Here is a 21,744-nt window from a genome sequence, read left to right as displayed (position 1 = left end):
TCAGGCTATACTCTGTTGATTCTTAATTCAAGATTGCTTGGAGTTCTCCCTTTCTTGAGGAGTATAAGAGAGATTTGTGATACATCGCAAACGTAGCTATAATTTTTTATGTTCCATGCTTGTTTTAAACCAATTTGTACATGTTTTGCTCACACTTCGTTGCACTTTTATACATTTTCCGGCACTAACCTATTAATAAGATGCCACTCTGCCAGTTTCATGTTTTTTGCTGTTTTCTATTTCAGAAAAGTTGTACATGAAATATTCTCGGAATTGGACGAAACAAAAGCCGAAGTCATTATTTTTCCGTAACGAAGACAGAGTCCAGAGGGGGGGAGGAAGAGGAGGCGCAGGGCGGCCAGACCATGCCTTGGCGCAACCTGGTCTGGGCCCGCGCCAAGGGGTTGTGTGGGCCTCCCTGGCCTCCACTGGCCTCGCCCTTCCGCCTATTTATTCACGATCTCGGGAAAAACCTAAACACCCGAGCCTACATCCACGAAAATTTCCGTCGCAGCCGCCATCGCAGACCCTAGCTCGGGAGGGTTCTGAAGCTCTTCCCGGCACCCGTCCAGAGGGGGAGATCATCGCCGGAGGCATCTACATCGTCATGCCCGCCTCCGAAGTGATGCATGAGTAGTTCATCAATGGACTATGGGTCCATAGCAGTAGCTAGATGGTTGTCTTCTCCAAATTGTGCCTCATGTTTAATCTTGTGAGCTGCCTAACATGATAAAGATCATCTTTATGTGATGCTACATGATGTGTTTGCTGGGATCCGATGAATATTGAATACTATGTTGAGATCGATTATATATAGTTGGCATATGTTATTTGTGATCTTGCATGCTCTCCGTTGCTAGTTGATATTCTGGCCAAGTAAATGCTTGTGACTCCAAGACGGAGTATTTATGCTCGATAGTATGTTCATGCCTCTAGTTTTTTGGATGAGTGACAATAACTTCTAAGATTGTAGATGTGCTGTTGCTACTAGGGAGAAAACAACAATATTTTATCCAAGGGTAATTCTATTGTTTACATTACACACGCTGCTTAGTGCGATAATCTGCTGCTTGCAACTTAATACTGGAAGGGGTTCGGACAATAACCAGAAGGTGGATTATTAGTCATTAACGCAGTTGGATTACGGTCTATGTATTATGTTGTAATGCCCAAACGAATCTCATAGTAATCATCTTGTCATGTATGGTCGGCATTCTGTCAATTGCCCAGCTGTAATTTGTTCACCCAGCATGTTATTTATCTTTATGGAGAGACACCTCTAGTGAACTGTAGACCCCGATCCTTTCCTTTACACTGATAAATTCATCTACTGCAATCCTATTCTGTTTACTTTCTGCAAGCATCGTTCTTTTTAATTACTGCAAACACTTCTTTCCACTCGATACGTTTAATCCTTTGTGTTCAGCAAAACCGGTGAGATTGACAACCTCACTGTAAGTTGGGGCAAAGTATTTTGGTTGTGTTGTGTGCAGGTTCCATGTTGTTGCTGACGCCGTTAGTGCGTCATGCCAATAGTCATCTAGCAACACCTTCAGAAGTCACGCATTTCTCCTACTGGTCGATTAAACCTTGGTTTCTTACTGAGAGAAAACTTGATGTTGTGCTCATCACACCTTCCTCTTAGGGTTCCCCAACGAGATTGCCAACTTCCACGCAGCACCATCAATGTGTTGCATCATCTTTATGTTAGGACGTGATGCCCATATGAATGCTTACCAAGCACATGTTGATGTTCCACCAATATTATGTATTTGATGAATTGCTTGTGTCCACTACAACCTAAAAAGCGAATAGACAAGTGAACCCATCAACCTCGGACCATTTTAAACCATTAGAAACACCTTTCAAACACAATTATAACACTTTATATTTTCTATCGTTTATTATTTCGGAAATACAAAAATATTTCTTCGCTTGAAAACACACAAAACCCAAAAAAAAGCATCTTTACATTGCCTTTATCATTCATGCTTAGTTTACTTGCTTTAATTTACTTATTTATATTTATATTTCATATTAGTAATACAAAACCTTGTGCTTGACAAGCACATGGTGGAGTTGGGGACACAAGATAAAAACTTTGCTTTGCTGTTTCTAGAAGAGGAGAAGAAGAAAACAAACCCTTAACAATTCTCCGAGAGTTCGATATAAACTCTCGAGTCACCCTTGTGGGAAAAAGACGCTTGCTACAACATTCCGCACTTGGAGTCCCAACGAGTTGTTGATACATCTCAAACGTATCTATAATTTCTTATGGTCCATGCTACTTTATTGATGATACTCACATGTTTTATACACATTATATGTCATTATTATGCATTTTCCGGCACTAACCTATTGACGAGATGCCGAAGAGTCAGTTGCTGTTTTCTGCTGTTTTTGGTTTCAGAAATCCTAGTAAGGAAATATTCTCGGAATTGGACGAAATCAACGCCCAGGGGCCTATTTTTCCACGAAGCATCCAGAAGTACGAAGAGGAAACGAAGTGGGGCCACGAGGTGGCGCCACACTAGGGCGGCGCGGCCCAAGCCCTGGCCGCGCCGGCTGTTGTGTGGGCCCCTCGTGACGCCTCCTGACCTGCCCTTCCGCCTACTTAAAGTCTTCGTCGCGAAACCCCCAGTACCGAGAGCCACGATACGGAAAATCTTCCAGTGATGCCGCCGCCGCCAATCCCATCTCGGGGGATTCAGGAGATCGCCTCCGGCACCCTGCCGGAGAGGGGAATCATCTCCCGGAGGACTCTTCATCGCCATGATCGCCTCCGGATTGATGTGTGAGTAGTTCACCCCTGGACTATGGGTCCATAGCAGTAGCTAGATGGTCGTCTTCTCCTAATTGTGCTATCATGTTAGATCTTGTGAGCTGCCTATCATGATCAAGATCGTCTATTTGTAATCCTACATGTTGTGTTTGTTGGGATCCGATGGATATTGAATACTATGTCAAGTTGATTATCGATCTATCATATATGCGTTGTTTATGTTCTTGCATACTCTCCGTTGCTAGTAGAGGCTCTGGCCAAGTTGATACTTGTAACTCCAAGAGGGAGTATTTATGCTCGATAGTGGGTTCATGCCTCCATTAAATCTGGGACAGTGACAGAAAGTTCTAAGGTTGTGGATGTGCTGTTGCCACTAGGGATAAAACATCGATGCTTTGTCTAAGGATATTTGTGTTGATTACATTACGCACCATACTTAATGCAATTGTCTGTTGCTTGCAACTTAATACCGGAAGGGGTTCGGATGATAACCTGAAAGTGGACTTTTTAGGCATAGATGCATGCTGGATGGCGGTCTATGTACTTTGTCGTAATGCCCTGATTAAATCTCATAGTACTCATCATGATATATGTATGTGCATTGTTATGCCTTCTTTATTTGTCAATTGCCCAACTGTAATTTGTTCACCCAACATGCTATTTATCTTATGGGAGAGACACCTCTAGTGAACTGTGGACCCCGGTCCTATTCTTTACATCTGAAATAAAATCTACTGCAATACTTGTTCTCTACTGTTCTTTGCAAACAAACATCATCTTCCACTCGATACGCTTAATCCTTTGTTTTCAGCAAGCCGGTGAGATTGACAACCTCACTGTTACGTTGGGGCAAAGTATTTTGATTGTGTTGTGCAGGTTCCACGTTGGCGCCGAAATCCCTGGTGTTGCGCCGCACTACACTTCGCCGCCATCAACCTTGAACGTGCTTCTTGGCTCCTCCTGGTTCGATAAACCTTGGTTTCTTTCTGAGGAAAAACTTGCTACTGTACGCATCACACCTTCCTCTTGGGGTTCCCAACGGACGTGTGTTAATTGCACGCATCAAGCATATTTCTGGCGCCGTTGCCGGGGAGATCAAGACACGCTGCAAGGGGAGTCTCTCACTTCCAATCTCTTTACTTTGTTTTTGTCTTGCTTTATTTTATTTACTGCTTTGTTTGCTGCACTAAAACAAAACACAAAAAATTAGTTGCTAGCTTTACTTTATTTACTATCTTGTTCTCTATATCAAAACACAAAAAAATTAGTTACTTGCATTTACTTTATTTACCTTTAGCTTATTTCATCATGTTTCCTCCTAAGTACACTCTAAAAGACATACCGGTAGGACGAGGGTCTATAATTGGAAGAGATAATATAGAAGATTTTTTCACTCATGTTAGTACAGCTGAAGATTTTGAAGATAGACATTTGGTAGAACTTGCTCCTACTTATGAAATAGCTGTTGCTTCTTTAGTACACATGTTGGAAACTAAATTTGTTAATCTCAACCCTATAATTCTGCATATGTTTCTTACACTCTCTGATATGGAGGAAGGAGAAAAGAAAGATTTTGTCTTAGAAATCCTTCTTAAAGAATTTGGTGGTGTAGCAAGAGAGGCTAGAAAAGTCTTTATTAAATATAAGATGCTTGGTTCTTACACCAACTTTGCTAGTACCCTTGAAAAGATGGACATTGATAGAATAAAGTACACTAATAATGTTAATGATGGAGGGGATATTAAGACATCAATACCCTGCAAGCTCGTAGGAATGTTCGAGGCACTAGAAAAGAATTATGATTGGATTGTTCCTGAAAATTTGTTTGATGAGAATAGCAAGCCTAAGAGTAATGAAAAGGGAGCCTCTGAAACTTACATAGATAAGATAACATGCATTGTTGAGGAAACTCCCGACACCCCTGGTAATAATGTCAATGCTTCATCTCTTGATAATACTTGATTCACACTTTCTGCGCCTAGCTGAAAGGCGTTAAAGAAAAGCGCTTATGGGAGACAACCCATTATTTTTACTACAGCACTTTTGTTTTATATTTGAGTCTTGGAAGTTGTTTACTCTTGTAGCAACCTCTCCTTATCATGTTTTTGTGCCAAGTAAAGTCTCTATGGTAAAGTTGATGCTAGATTTGGATTGCTGCGCAGGAACAGAATTGCTGTCTGTCACGAATTTGCGCAGAACTCTCTGTAAAAAAATCAAAAAAATCTGCCAATTTACGTTCGTGATCCTCAGATATGTACGCAACTTTCATTAGTTTTGAGATTTTTCATCTGAGCAAGTTAAGTGCCCCTGGAAAATTCTTCTTTACGGACTGTTCTGTTTTGACAGATTCTGCCTTTTATTTCGCATTGCCTGTTTCGCTATGTTTGATGGATTTCTTTGATCCATTAACTTTCAGTACCTTTGTGCAATGTCCAGAAGTGTTAAGAATGATTATGTCACCTCTGAATGTATGAATTTTCAATTATGCACTAACCCTCTAATGAGTTTGTTTCGAGTTTGGTGTGGAGGAAGTTTTCAAGGGTCAAGAGAGGAGTATGATACAATATGATCAAGAAGAGTGAAAGGTCTAAGCTTGGGGATGCCCCGGTGGTTCATCCCTGCATATTTTAAGAAGACTCAAGCATCTAAGCTTGGGGCATCTAAGCTTGGGGATGCCCAAGGCATCCCCTTCTTCATCGACAACATTATCAGGTTCTTCTAGTGAAACTATATTTTTATTCCGTCACATCTTATGTGCTTTACTTGGAGCGTCTATTTGCTTTTATTTTTGTTTTTGTTTGAATAAAATCGGATCCTAGCATTCTTTATATGGGAGAGAGACACGCTCCGCTGTTTCGTATGAACACATATGTTCTTAGCTTTATTCTTAAGGGATTTCTATTTTCGTGCCCCTGCTTCGTTAGTTGTACTCAGTTTTCCCCAGCTCGTTAGTTTTTCCTCAGTTTTCCCCTCCCTCTAGTTTGAAAACCCTCGAAGACGCGGGTTGCCGTCAGGTCAGAGGCCTTACCGTTACCGTGAGGTCAGTTCCTCGCTGACCGTCTCGTGCTGACGGGTGGATCCATCTACCGCTGACGCGTGGGCCGTTTTATTTCCTGATTGTATACGCGGTGCTGCCAATGACAAATGGGGCCGCTCTATGGGGCTGCCGCAGCCAATGACCAGTGGGTCATCTATTTATTTATAGAAAATTATATATTGCCGCTCTGTGGGGCCTCCGCAGCCAATGACCGTTGTGGTCGTCTATTTTATTTAGAGAATATAATATAGAGCCGCTCTGTAGGGGTCGCCTCAGCCCATTTTCGCAGCTTAATCTAAAGTGACTCTTATGCTAAACATTGTGTATCCCGACGTTGACCTAGCAGTGGCGGCGAGCATAGCCGTTCTGACCATGCCGATATCGGCATCGGCATCGGCATCGTTTGGAGGATGTGGTGCTCGAATAATAGTGGAAATGCGATATTATTTTTTACATGCATAATATATAGAAAATAGCTAGATCTCTAAATCGATGCATATGAAGCTACATATATATTCTTGGTCATAATCCCCTTAATTATCTAAAGGGGATGGATGCATGGCTTCACGTCGTCGTCGCTTTCATCGTCAGTATCTTCGTCGTCTGAGTAGTAGTACCTCCTGCACATTGTTCCGTCGAACACCTTCACTGTGAGCACATCATCGTCGTCATATTTGAAGTGTACGAACCAGCCGAAATCCACACCGTGCGCGATGGCGAATTTCTCCCAGCCCTTGTCGAGGTACATCCGGCCTTGTCCGTCAAATAGGACCTCCACGGTCCAGAGACGAGGACCGCAGTCAGCTGCTCGCAGATACACCTTAGCTGGCTCCTTGCCGTCAAGATAGTCCGCAAATTTTTTTGGGAGTTCCTGCAAAGAGATCGAGCGCCGATCGTTTGAAATTAGGGAACCCTTGAAATTAAAGGTTTTTTAGAACATGCCCATAATTAATCACATGCATCATATATGTGGGAACGCGTACGTACCTTCTTGACCAAAGGGTCTTCATAGACGACGATGAAGAACTCCTCTATGATCAATGGCAGTGTTGACGGTGGTGGTGGCAATGATGATGATCCACTTCCCCTTCCCCTTCCCCTTCCCCTTCCGGTCCGCGTCCGAGACGTGGAAGCCATGGCAATGGATAAAGTGTATGTGAACGAAAAGAAGAGAGAGGCAGAACCTATTGACACAAGGGATGGCCGTGTGGGTGTTTATAAGGGAGAGATGACCGTTGTAGGGTTTACACAATAAATTAAGGAGGAGATGACCGTTGTGGGGGTTTATACACAATAAATTAAGGAGGAGTCGACCGTTGTGGGGGTATAGTTTATCATTTTACCGTGAAAAGTAATGCCTAAAAGGAAAGTAATGGCTACAAGAAATCGGTGATGGTTTATCGTTTTTTGCGTGAAAAGTAATGGGTACAAGAAATGGGTGATGGTGTATCATTTTTTGCGTGAAAAGTAATGGCTACACGAAATGGGTGATGGTGTATCATTTTTGTGCGTGAAAAGTAATGGCTACAACAAATCGGTGATGGTTTATCATTTTTGTGCGTGAAAAGTAATGGCTACAACAAAATCGGTGATGGTTTATCATTTTTTTGCGTGAAAAGTAATGGGTACACGAAATGGGTGATGGTGTATCATTTTTGTGCGTGAAAAGTAATGGCTACAAGAAATCGGTGATGGTTTATCGTTTTTGTGCGTGAAAAGTAATGGGTACACGAAATGGGTGATGGTGTATCATTTTTGTGCGTGAAAAGTAATGGCTACACGAAATGGGTGATGGTGTATCATTTTTGTGCGTGAAAAGTAATGGCTACAACAAATCGGTGATGGTTTATCATTTTTGTGCGTGAAAAGTAATGGCTACAACAAAATCGGTGATGGTTTATCATTTTTTGCGTGAAAAGTAATGGGTACACGAAATGGGTGATGGTGTATCATTTTTGTGCGTGAAAAGTAATGGCTACAACAAATCGGTGATGGTTTATCATTTTTTGCGTGAAAAGTAATGGGTACACGAAATGGGTGATGGTGTATCATTTTTGTGCGTGAAAAGTAATGGCTACAACAAATCGGTGATGGTTTATCATTTTTTGCGTGAAAAGTAATGCCTAAAAAGAGTTTATAATTTAGCTCGTGAAAAATAATGCAGAAAACCAAACTTTGCGTGAAGCTAACCGACGACAGAGAGAGAGAGAGAGAGAGAGAGGGTGGTGGCCCCGACCAGAGAGAGAGATATGGGTTATCCTGCCCGTTAGATCATACGATCAACGGTCGTCGGGCACGATCCGCGTGACATGGGCTAGACCAATCAGGGCAATGTTGGGCGTCTGTGAGAGTTTGTGAAGGGAGAGGGCAAAACTGAGTAGTATCAAGAAACCAAGGGCAAGTGAGTAGTAAACAGACTAAGGGATTCAAATATGAGATTTAAAAAATGGAAAATGCGTGTTTTGTACAATGAAACCCATCTTGGCCTACCTCAAACTATTTGCAATACAAATCTACATGAGTGTGAAAATTATGGTCTCATTCAGACAAAGTATGTTTTGGGGAAAGCTGTTTTGGGTAGGGCTTATTATGGAAAACCATGCACCTTCATAGCTACTAGGTGATTTGAGAAGTGGCAATTTGTGGTGAAACTTGATTTATCTACGATTTATCTATGATTTGAGAAGTGGAAATTTGTGGTAAAGACTCCATGAGTAAGTGCCACTCCTTTTCGGAATTTTTTGCACATTAAATAACTCATTTAACTAGTTAATCCCATTTGTTGACTCTCTGTTGACCAGCCACTTGAGGGTAAAACTGAGTATATTGCACTAGCCAGTATTAGCACTCAAGGTGAAAACTGAGCATACAAAAAATGCTAGTATATGACTCGAGGGTATACATGAGTATATCTAAATTTCCAGGGTTAGACTCGAGGACGCGTGTTGCGGTGCAGAAGTGGAAGACGTGCCATTGTTGACGCGTGTCGCGGTGCAGACGTGGAAGACGTGCCATTGTTGATGCGGGTCGCATTTAGGACGCGTAAGCCCCTCTCTCCCTCCCTCTGCACACAGTACGTCTCATTATCGCTCACGCACGAAACCACCCCTTCACGTCCCATCAACTTCTCCAAAAAACCCCAACCGCCGTACGAGCCCTCCCCTGCCGGCGATGGAGAAGAAGAATGCGCCGCGGCCATCGCCCCGAGCCCGTCGCCTCCGAGCCCGTCGCCTCCGAGCCCGTCGCCGCCGAGCCCGTCGCCGCCGAGCCCTTCGCCGCCGAGGGCGGCGCATCCGAGGGCGGCGCATCCAAGCGCGGCGCCTCCGTGAACTGGGCCGGTCTCACGGCTGACGGACCACTTCACAAGATCGGCGAATGCTTATTGGCGAAAGAGGAGTACGTGGACAGCTACTCTGCTATGAGGCAAGTCTGTAGAAATTGGCGCTCTGGTTTACCTGATCCCGACGTGCACCTGCACGAATGGATCATGCTACACCACGCCCTTCCACGCGCCGCTGAGTTCACCTTCCTCCATCTCGGCACATCCCGCTACGTCACCATAGATCTATCTGCAGTTCGTGCAAGGTTCAAATTCCTCGGCTTTTCCCGTGGCGTCACCATAGATCTTATTTTCAATCTTAGTGCTGAATGTTATCTTTTCAATATATTTTAGATTCTACTTCGTCGGCTTTTCCCGTGGCGTCATCGTGCTTGCCCAGAAGAACCCGCCGCACAAGATACGGCTGCTGAACCCACTCACAAAGAAATCGAACACGATGTTTGAGGCGCAGATGCCATCTGTTTTTCTGAAATCAGTCGCTGTTATCAAATCCCCGACTATGGTCTTCGTTGCCGCACATTACCCGCCGGAAATTGGTTGGGTCGATGAGAGCACTCCAACTAAGGATATAAATGAAGATTGGGGAGAAGGAAGATTTTCGATCAAGAACCATTGTCTGCGTTGCATTACCCCGTTCAATGGTGAACTGTATGCAGTAGCTGCGGACAATTTTGAGATCGGAAGAATAGTGTGCACCAATGTACAGTTGCAGCAGCGCGCGAGCACTGTCAAGATGGAGACACTAATTTCATTTCCAGAACTTGGACGTCAGAAGTTCTACCTTGTGAAGTCGGATGGTGATCTGCTGCTTGTGTTGTTGGTCAGCGAGGCTTTGGCGGGCAGACCATTGGTGTACCGTGTGGACACTCAGAGCCGCTCTCTCCATCCGGTCAGTAACATTGGCAGTAATGCCTTCTTCGTGAATTATACCCGGTGTATCTCCGTCGACACCAGAGTGTACCCGACACTTCAACCTGGCAGCATCTACTACACGGATTTCGGTTATATCAGAGAGTACTCTCATGATACAAAGGCCTGGGATGAGTGGCCACTACGTGTGGATAGAATAGGACTCTACGGTTTGAGAAATGAACACAGGCCATACCGTTTGGAGGATGTATTGGCCTCACACTGCAGACGGAAGGAGTTCAATGAATATTTCCTTGTGGTAATGCACGAATGGAGGGAGGAAGAAATATATGGGGAGGATTGAAGAACAAATTCATTCATCCTGGGGTCCCTATCCTAATCTTCTTGTTGTCCATACATTGCGTGCGTCTTGTATATTTTTCAGCTTAGTTTGTCGTGAACATTAACAACGTTATTGGCTGCTTTTGGCTGCTGTATGCAGTTTATGTATTATACTTAGTTTTCTGATTATGCTGTTGTGAATTTATCATATACTAGCTTCTAGATTTGCTGCCATATTGGGCAAAAAACGAGGGCCAAAAGGCATAAATAACCCCAGAGATTTGCTACTAGATTTGCTACTAGATTTGCTGCCATATTGAAGAAAGACAGAAATAGAAGCTTCTCTAGATTTGATACTAATTTGGTGAAAAAGACAGAGAGAGAAAGAGGGGAAAAGGTGCTCTTAAAAATGCCAATTTGGGCCGAGAGAGACAAAACCCAGCTCCTGCTCACGTGCAACCAAACGCTTCTCGTCCTATCCCACGCGGTCCCTTTCTACCAGCCCCACACGACGCGGCCCCACAGACGACGCGGCGCAACACGTCAGCACAGAACGTCCAAAACCCAGCTCCTGCTCACGTGCAACCAAACGCTTCTCGTCCTGTCCCACGCGGTCCCTTTCTACCAGCCCCACGCGACGCGGGCCCACACGACGCGGCCCCACACATCAGAACGGAGCGGTCAACTTAACGGGAATCCTGCCGTCTGAGCTGCCTTCTGCGGGTTTCAAACAAGGACTTGGGGAAAAGTGAGGAAAAACTAAGGGGCTGGGGAAAACTGAGCACAACTAAGGAACCGAGGGCACAAAAATAGAAATCCCTATTCTTAATGTTCATTGCGAATGTTGAACTACCTCATTCATTGATATATGGTTGGAAACGGAAAATGCCGCATGTGGTAAATGGTATAATGTCTTGAATAATTTGATACTTGGCAATTGTTATGCTCATATAGATCATGTTTAAGCTCTTGCATCATGTACTTTGCACCTATTAATGAAGAACTACATAGAGCTTGTTGAAATTTGGTTTGCATGATTGGTCTCTCTAAGGTCTAGATATTTTCTGGTTAAGGTGTTTGAACAACAAGGAAGACAGTGTAGAGTCTTATAATGCTTGCAATATGTTCTTATGTAAGTTTTGTTATACCGGTTCATACTTGTGTTTGCTTCAAACAACCTTGCTTGCCAAAGCCCTGTACTGAGAGGAAATACTTCTCGTGCATCCAAACCCTTGAGCCAACACCTATGCCATTTGTGTCCACCATACCTACCTACTACATGGTATTTTCTGCCATTCCAAGTAAATACTTCATGTGCTACCTTTAAACAATTCAAAATTTATTACCTCTTATTTGTGTCAATGTTTTATAGCTCATGAGGAAGTTTGTGGTGTTTTATCTTTCGATCTTGTCATTTACTTCGGACAGACTTTCACCAATGGACTAGTGGCTCATCCGCTTATCCAATAATTTTGCAAAAAGAGCTGGCAATGGGGTTCCCAGCCCCGATTAATTAACTGGCATCAATAATTCTCTTCACATGCTTTGCCCTGATCAATCAGTGAGCAATTTAATTTTGCAAAAAGAAAAAAGAAAAAAAATAGACACTCCTCCATGGTATGAGATTGTTGGAAGGCACCCGAGGATTCGTTTAGCCATGGCTTGAGAAAGGAAAGGTGGGGACGAGTGTCATCCATAAATAATAAATGCATGTGTAAACAAAAGAGAAGAGGGATGATCTACCAAGGTGGTAGAAATAACGTCCTTCATGGGAGCCGCTCTTGAAAGTCTGGTTGATAAGGTAGTTAGAGTACCCATTACCATTCGTTGACAACAACAAACACCTCTCAAAACTTTACTTTTATTCTCTCTATATGATTTCAAAACTTGAAGAGCTCTAGCACATGATTTAATCCCTGCTTTCCTCTGCAAAGGGCCATTCTTTTACTTTATTGTTGAGTCAGTTTACCTATTTCCTTCCACCTTAGAAGCAAACACTTGTGTTAACTATGTGCATTGATTCCTACATATTTGCTTATTTGCATTCATCATATTACTTTATGTTGACAATTATCCATGAGATATACATGTTGAAGTTGAAAGCAACTGCTGAAACTTATATCTTCCTTTGTATTGTTTCAAAGCTTTTTACTAAGAATTTATTGCCTTATGAGTTAACTCTTATGAAAGTCTTATTGATGCTTGTCTCGAAAGTACTATTCATGAAAAGTCTTTGCTATATGATTCAGTTGTTTAATCATTGTCTTACCATTGCTTCGAATCACTTCATTCACCTCATATGCTTTACAATAGTATTGATCAAGATTATGATAGCATGTCACTTCAGAAATTATCATTGTTATCGTTTACCTACTCGAGGGCGAGTAGGAACTAAGCTTGGGGATGCTTGATACGTCTCAAACGTATCTATAATTTCTTATGTTCCATGCTACTTTATTGATGATACTCACATGTTTTATACACATTATATGTCATTATTATGCATTTTCCGGCACTAACCTATTGACGAGATGCCGAAGAGCCAGTTGCTGTTTTTGGTTTCAGAAATCCTAGTAAGGAAATATTCTCGGAATTGGACGAAATCAACGCCCAGGGGCCTATTTTTCCACGAAGCTTCCACAAGTCCGAAGAGGAAACGAAGTGGGGCCACGAGGTGGCGCCACACTAGGGCGGCGCGGCCCAAGCCCTGGCCGCGCCGGCCTGTTGTGTGGGCCCCTCGTGACGCCTCCTGACCTGCCCTTCCGCCTACTTAAATTCTTCGTCGCGAAACCCCCAGTACCGAGAGCCACGATACGGAAAACCTTCCAGAGACGCCGCTGCCGCCAATCCCATCTCGGGGGATTCAGGAGATCGCCTCCGGCACCCTGCCGGAGAGGGGAATCATCTCCCGGAGGACTCTTCATCGCCATGATCGCCTCCGGATTGATGTGTGAGTAGTTCACCCCTGGACTATGGGTCCATAGCAGTAGCTAGATGGTCGTCTTCTCCTAATTGTGCTATCATGTTAGATCTTGTGAGCTGCCTATCATGATCAAGATCGTCTATTTGTAATCCTACATGTTGTGTTTGTTGGGATCCGATGGATATTGAATACTATGTCAAGTTGATTATCGATCTATCATATATGTGTTGTTTATGTTCTTGCATGCTCTCCGTTGCTAGTAGAGGCTCTGGCCAAGTTGATACTTGTAACTCCAAGAGGGAGTATTTATGCTCGATAGTGGGTTCATGCCTCCATTAAATGCAGGACGATGTGACAGAAAGTTCTAAGGTTGTGGATGTCTTTGTTGCCACTAGGGATAAAACATCGATGCTTAGTCTAAGCATATTTGTGTTGATTACATTACGCACCATACTTAATGCAATAGTCTGTTGCTTGCACCTTAATACGGGGTTGGGTTAGGATGATAACATGAGTCTGGAGTGTTTAGGCATAGATGCATGCTGGATGGCGGTCTATGTACTTTGTCGTAATGCCCTGATTAAATCTCATAGTACTCATCATGATATATGTATGTGCATTGTTATGCCTTCTTTATTTGTCAATTGCCCAACTGTAATTTGTTCACCCAACATGCTATTTATCTTATGGGAGAGACACCTCTAGTGAACTGTGGACCCCGGTCCTATTCTTTACATCTGAAATACAATCTACTGCAATACTTGTTCTCTACTGTTCTTTGCAAACAAACATCATCTTCCACTCGATACGCTTAATCCTTTGTTTTCAGCAAGCCGGTGAGATTGACAACCTCACTGTTACGTTGGGGCAAAGTACTTTGATTGTGTTGTGCAGGTTCCACGTTGGCGCCGGAATCCCTGGTGTTGCGCCGCACTACACTTCGCCGCCATCAACCTTGAACGTGCTTCTTGGCTCCTCCTGGTTCGATAAACCTTGGTTTCTTTCTGAGGGAAAACTTGCTACTGTACGCATCACACCTTCCTCTTGGGGTTCCCAACGGACGTGTGTTAATTGCACGCATCAGTTGTACACACGGAGTTGTTTCTATCAAAAGAATTTTCTGACGTTGTTGTCGATGAATTGAAGGGCTACATCATGGTGGTTATAGCAACTGCATCTTCATCAAGTTGGAGTGAGAACATCTTCTTGCGTCATCAACACCAACTTTGTGCAAACACCTAAGCTTTTCCTTCTCCTTTAGATTTTCAAAGTAACTTATTTGTCTTGTTTTTAGTATTTTTAGTTTCATTTAAAACACAAAAAACACATAAAAGTTAGTCTCTACCTTTTTTTTGCAAACGTGGGAGAAAGAGGTACAAAACTTTGTGACTACACAAACACTCCTAATTACTAATTCATTGATAGGCCTATCACAACACCTGAAATAATTGTTCAAAGCTTTGAAGTAAGTTCTGGTCTATTTCCCTCATAGCTATAGAACAATTTGGGGAAGTGCTAGTGTGGATGTCTCCATGGAATTGCATGACATGTGTGAAATTTGTGATATGCAAAATTTTAAAAATGTGGAAAATGACATTTTCAAACTTAAACTAATTCCATTTTAACTTAGAGGCAAGCCTAAAGAATGGCTATTATTACTACATACTGCTCACATAAATTCTTGGGATGACCTCAAAGAAGCTTTTATAAATTAATATTTTCCACCTGTTAAAATCCTACAAAACAGAAATAGTATCCTATCATTTAGGAAAAATTACAATGAACATGTAGCAACAACTTGAAAAACAATTAAAAACATGCTTATAACTTGCCCATCACATGGTGTTAATGAATGGCCAATCCTACACTCTTTTACAGTGGGTTAAAATATATGTCAAGACACATGATAGACTATGCTGCAGGGAGTCCTTTTATGAGTAAATTTGTACCTTAAGCTAAAACCATCCTAGAAAACATGCTACACAACCATAGTCAATGGTGTATTGAAAGAGCACCAAATCAATCTAGGAGAACTGTATTGAAGAAGTAAATCATTTATCCAATAAAATAGATATCATATTTGCCTACATATCAAAACAAAAGACTGATAATGTTCCCCTACAATAACGTACTAGTTGGAAACACCAATGAAAATGTAGATGTCAACTACATAAGAAATTTTGGTAACTACGGATATGGGAAAAACTACAACAACTCATATGGTAGTCCACCATATGTTCCTAACAAACAAACTAGTGGTAATAATAACTCGAATGATTTAGAAAATACCATTAGATCTTTTATATCAACACAAAAGGAACTAAATAAAGAATTCATAGCTAAGTTTGAAACACAAGATGCTTTAAATGAAAAAGTGGAATTTCTAACACAAGAAGTTATGTCTTTTAAAAACCTCATCCAAGCCCAAAAGAACCATGAGGAAACTATTAAATATGTGCAAGAAGTAATAAACAAGTCTTGAGAGACCCTTAATATGATGGAAGAAAGAGAAACCGCCATGCTTGAGCCACCAATGATCACAAATGATAAACAAATAGAAGAAGTTAAAATTCTAAATTAAACAAAAGATAACCTCTACTTGACCTTGGCAAATACAGCTTGTACGAACTTATCAATTTCCTACAAAAGTTTTCCAATGACCCACCCATTATTGTTGGGATTTCTATTTTCGTGCCCTCGGGTCCTTAGTTGTACTCAGTTTTCCCCAGCTCCTTAGTTTTTCCTCAGTTTTCCCCAAGCCCTTCTTTGAAACCCGCAGAAGCAGCTCAGACGGCAGGATTCCCGTTTAGTTGACCGTTCTGTCACGTGTGGGGCCGCGTCGCGTGGGGCTGGTAGAAAGGGACCGAGTGGGATAGGACAAGACCGCGTTTGGTTGCACGTGAGCAGGAGCTGGGTTCTGTCTCTCTCGGTCCCAAATTGGCATTATTGAGAGCACCTTTTTCCCCTCTTTCTCTCTGTCCTTTTCACCAAATTAGTATCAAATCTAGAGAAGCTTGCATTTCTGTCTTTCTTCAATTATTTGTGCCTTTTGGCCCTCGTTGTTTGCCCAATATGGCAGCAAATCTAGTACTCCCTCTGGTCCATATGTATGTAGTTAAATCTAGAAGATAATCTCCAGGGTAATGTACGATAAATTCACAGTCATAGTAAATCGAGAAAACAAAGTAGGGCCAACAAAATATAGTAGAATAGGGATATATAATAGGGATATATAATAGGGATAGATAATAGGGATCCCTCCCTAGATAATAAGCTGCATACACAGCAGCCAACATAGTAACAGGTTCGAGGTTCTTCACAGCACCATCATACTAACAACATAACAACAAGGGACCCTAGCTAACAACAAAGGGATCCCAACAATAAAATGGGAGGCAGCAGCAGCACACGTCCAGGACTCCGCCTACCCCATCTGGCTCTCCCTCCACTTGTTGTTGCTGCTCCCCTTGGGAGCCTTGGGCTTGAGCGGAGGCAAGCGCCCGGCGGAGATCTCCACCCGCTGCATGCTGCGGAGGTGCATGCCGAGCGTCCTATGCTTGGCGCGGAAGGAGTAGACGTTCACCGTCGTGCCCACCTTGGGGAAGGTGTTGCTGATGTTCTCAGCATGCGTGACGAGACAGTTGAAGTCCGTGCCGCCGAGTCTCCTAGTGCAGAAGGGGCACCTGTAGACACCCTTGGCGAAGTAGGAGATGTACTGGCCGACCTACAGCCTCCGCAGCACCTGGCGAGTGATGTCTACGTGTGCTTCTATTCTTGTAGACAGTGTTGGGCCTCCAAGAGCAGAGGTTTGTAGAATAGCAGCAAGTTTCCCTTAAGTGAATCACCCAAGGTTTATCGAACTCAGGGAGGTAGAGGTCAAAGATATTCCTCTCAAGCAACCCTGCAATTAAGATACAAGAAGTCTCTTGTGTCCCCAACACACCTAATACACTTGTCAGATGTATAGGTGCACTAGTTCGGCGAAGAGATATTAAAACGCAGATGATATAGATGGTGGTAGATGGAAATTGCGATATGAAGTAAATATTGCAGCAAGTAAACATGTAGTAGAACAGTAAGTAAGCGGTGTTTGCAGTATTGGAAACAAGTCCTAGGGATCCTACTTTCACTAGTGGACACTCTCAACATTGATCACATAATAAATAAATAACTTCTCCTCACTTGTGCTACATATACTCTTGTTTGATAACAAACACCATTCATTGTGTAGGGCTACAAGAGCTCCCTCAAGCCGGAGTTAACAAGCTCCACAACATTCGGCATTCATATTTAAGTAACCTTTAGAGCATAATAGATCTTTGCAATTTAGACCGAGTACTAACATAGCATACACATTATCACCATTACACTATGAAAAGAGGAATAGATCACATTAATACTATCGTAGTAATAGTTAACTCCATAATCTACAAGAGATTACAATCATAACCTACGCCAAGAACTACATGATGCACACACTGTCAACATTACATCATGAAGGAGGAATAGACTACTTTAATAACATCACTAGAGTAGCACATAGATTAGTAGTGATACAAAGCTCATCATATGGATCTCAATTATGCAAGGCAATTCATGAGATCATTGTATTGGGGTACATGAGAGAGAGATTAACCACATAGCTACCAGTAGAGCCCTTAGCCTCGATGGAGAACTACTCCCTCCTCATCATAGGAGACAGCAGCGGCGATGAAGATGGCGGTGATGTCGATGGAGATGCCTTCCGGGGCACTTCCCCGTCCCGGCGGCGTGCCGGAACAGAGACTTCTGTCCCCCGAATCTTGGATTCGCGATGGCGGCGGCTCTGGAACTTTTCTCGTATCGTGGCTTATTCTCTTAGGGTTTTCGCGACGGAGGCTTTATATAGGCGGAAGGGCAGCCTCGGGGGAGTCCTGGTGGAGCCACACCATAGGGGGGCGCCCCCCCCTTGGCCGCGCCGCCTTGTGGGGTGGGGCCCCCTGGCTCCCCTCTGGCCCCTCTTCGGTGCTCTGGAAGCTTCCGGGAAAAATAAGATATTGGGCGTTGATTTCGTCCAATTCCGAGAATATTTCCTTTGTAGGATTTCTGAAACAAAAAAACAGCAGAAAACAGGAACTGGCACTTCGGCATATTGTTAATAGGTTAGTTCCGGAAAATGCATCAAAACGATATAAAGTATGAATAAAACATGTAGGTATTGTCATAAAACTAGCATGGAACATAAGAAATTTTAGATACGTTTGAGACGTATCAAGCATCCCCAAGCTTAGTTCCTACTCGCCCTCGAGTAGGTAAACGATAACAAGGATAATTTCTGAAGTGACATGCTACCAACACAATCTTGATCCAATAATGATGTAAGGCATATGAGCTGAGATCAAATCATTCAAAGCAAATGTCTATATTGATATAAGAGATGATAATGCAGGAGTTAAACAAGCTAGAAGTTTTCATGAAGTATTGCTTTAAAGACATGAAACCGTACAAAGTTCATTAAAGATGTTTTAAGTATCCAGCGTAGAAGTTCTATCCTTCATTCCAAGCATCAAGTAAATTTTCACAACAAAGAAGGATTCAGTCAAGTAAAAATAAACATGAACGTCATGAATCAACTGTTTCGAAGTCTACTCAACCGGTGAGCGCAAGCATTTGGTATTGGCACCAGGATGTTATGGCAAAAAGAACGTTAATGGGGGTTTGGAAGGCCAATGAAAGAAAGTCTCACAAAGCTATAAGTGATTATTAGACAAGAGGAAGTCTTATAATCGAAGCTATGCAAGGAGTAGTGATTGCCATGCAACGGATGCACATAGAGCTATATGTGTATGAAAGCTCTCTAGTGGAACTAGTGGGGGTGCATCCAACTTGGTTGCTCACGAAGACCTAGAGCACTTTTGAGGAAGCTCATCATTGGAATATACAACCCAAGTTCTATAGTGTAAATTCCCCACATAGTTATACTAGTAAAACATGAAAACTCTCTCATATGGAGTGTAAGTGCTAAACATGAGCACAAATGATGACTATGAATACTGCAGGTGCTAAAACATGAGCACAAGTGTGGATAAAAGATAGTAATGTTGCCCCCTTTTTCTTTATTCTTTTTTTTCTTTTTCTTTTCTATTTTTTTCTTTATTTCTTTTTCTGTTTCTCTTTTTGATGGCCTCCATGGCTCTTTTCACTTTTAGGGGCAACATCCTAATATGACAACACACTTTTTGGTACAAATAACTCATAATGAATAAAACATGATGTATAAAACTGTATGCCTCTGCCAGTGTAGCAGGATGTGCAATGATCTAGCGTAACATCGGTAAACCACACATCAGCTGTATAGAATCATGCAAAGCAATATATAAATAATAAATGACACAAGTGATGTAATGTAAAATGGAAGTTGCATGGCAATATATCTCGGAACAGCTATGGAAATGCTGTGGTAGGTAGGTATGGTGGCTGTTTTGAGGAAGATGTATGGGCTTATGTGTAGGAGAACAAGAGAAAGTCCTCCCACGGGTTTGGATGTACTAGCGAAGTATGCACAACTCTCAATGTGAGCAGAAGGCAATGCACAGCACCGAAGAGGCTAGCAAATTTGGATGGTGGAAGTGCCAAAAACCGTAGCTTAACATTAGTCAAAAAGAACTCACAAGCTTATTGCAAACGACTAGCAGGTTCAACATTAAGAGCATGATTAAATTTCACTCCAAGGAGGGCCGTTCACGGAGGCACAAGTACCCCGCTAGCTCCCTCGACCTTCAGCACAACTTAGTTATTACGATGAACTCTTAGACATGGAAAGCTATCAAGTCCAACTACACCTTCAACTATTTAAGTAGAGTTTGTAGTACGGCACAAGCTTAAAGACAACAATCCACTACTAATTTTAACTTAATTAACCAGCAAGCTTTACCATCTAACTACCTCAAAACGTTTGCAAAGAATCAAGTTATCAAAGCTCAATGATCTATAAGATTATGCAAATATTTCATTATACCACTACCACATGCAACATTTTCTGTTTCCAACCATATAACAATGAACGGAGCAGTTTCAACCTTCGCCATGAAGACTAAAAGTAAAGCTAAGAACACATGTGTTCATATGAACGAGCGGAGCGTGTCTCTCTCCCACATAAGCATGAATTTATTCAGAGAATGAAAAATAACAAAACAAAAATAAAAGCACACAGACGCTCCAAGTAAAGCACATAAGATGTGACGGAATAAAACTATAGTTTCACTAGAGGTGACCTGATAAGTTGTCGATGAAGAAGGGGATGCCTTGGGCATCCCCAAGCTTAGATGCTTGAGTCTTCTTGAAATATGCAGGGATGAACCACGGGAGCATCCCCAAGCTTAGACTTTTCACTCTTCTTGATCATATTGTATCATCCTCCTCTCTTGATCCTTGAAAACTTCCTCCACACCAAACTCAAAACAAACTCATTAGAGGATTAGTGCATAATCAAAAATTCACATGTTCAGAGGTAACACAATCATTCTTAACACTTCTGGACATTGCCCAAAGCTACTGGAAGTTAATGGAACAAAGAAATCCATTCAACATAGCGAAAGAGGCAATGCGAAATAAAAGGCAGAATCTGTCAAAACAGAACAGTCCGTAAAGACGATTTTTTCTGGGGCACTTAACTTGCTCAGATGAAAACGCTCATATTTAATGAAAGTTGCGTACATATCTGAGGATCACGCACGTAAATTGGCAGAATTTTCTGAGTTAGCTACAGACGGGGCTGCTCAATTTCGTGACAGTAAGAAATCTGTTTCTGCGCAGTAATCCAAATCTAGTATCAACCCTACTATCAAAGACTTTACTTGGCACAACAATGCAATAAAATAAAGATAAGGAGAGATTGCTACAGTAGTAACAACTTCCAAGACACAACAAAACAGTAGCAAAATAAACACATGGGTTATCTCCCAAGAAGTGCTTTCTTTATAGCCATTAAGATGGGCTCAGTAATTTTAATGATGCTCTTGCAAGAAATAAGAGTTGAAGCAAAAGAGAGCATCAAGAAGTAAATTCAAAACACATTTAAGTCTAACCCACTTCCTATGAAAAGGAATCTTGTACACAAATAAATTCATGAAGAACAAAGTGACAAGCATAGGAAGATAAAACACGAGTAACTTCAAGATTCTCAACATAAAGAGGGGAAACTTAATATTAGTAAGATGCATATAACCATGTTTCCCTCTCTCATAATAACTTTCAGTAGCATCATGAACAAACTCAACAATATAACTATCACATGAAACATTCTTATCATGAGCCACATGCATAAAATTATTACTCTCCACATAAGCATAGCCATTACTATTAATTGTAGTGGGAGCAAATTCAATAAAATAGCTATCATTATTATTATCATCACCATAATCATCATATATAGGAGGCATATTGTAATCATAATTAATTTTCTCCTCAATAGTAGGTGGACTGAAAATATC

The sequence above is a fragment of the Lolium perenne genome, chromosome 1 (genome assembly GCF_019359855.2).
Source record: "Lolium perenne isolate Kyuss_39 chromosome 1, Kyuss_2.0, whole genome shotgun sequence".
NCBI classification, from domain to species: domain Eukaryota; kingdom Viridiplantae; phylum Streptophyta; class Magnoliopsida; order Poales; family Poaceae; genus Lolium; species Lolium perenne.
The sequence above is the reverse complement of the archived record's forward strand: the minus strand, read 5'-3'. Positions refer to the sequence as shown.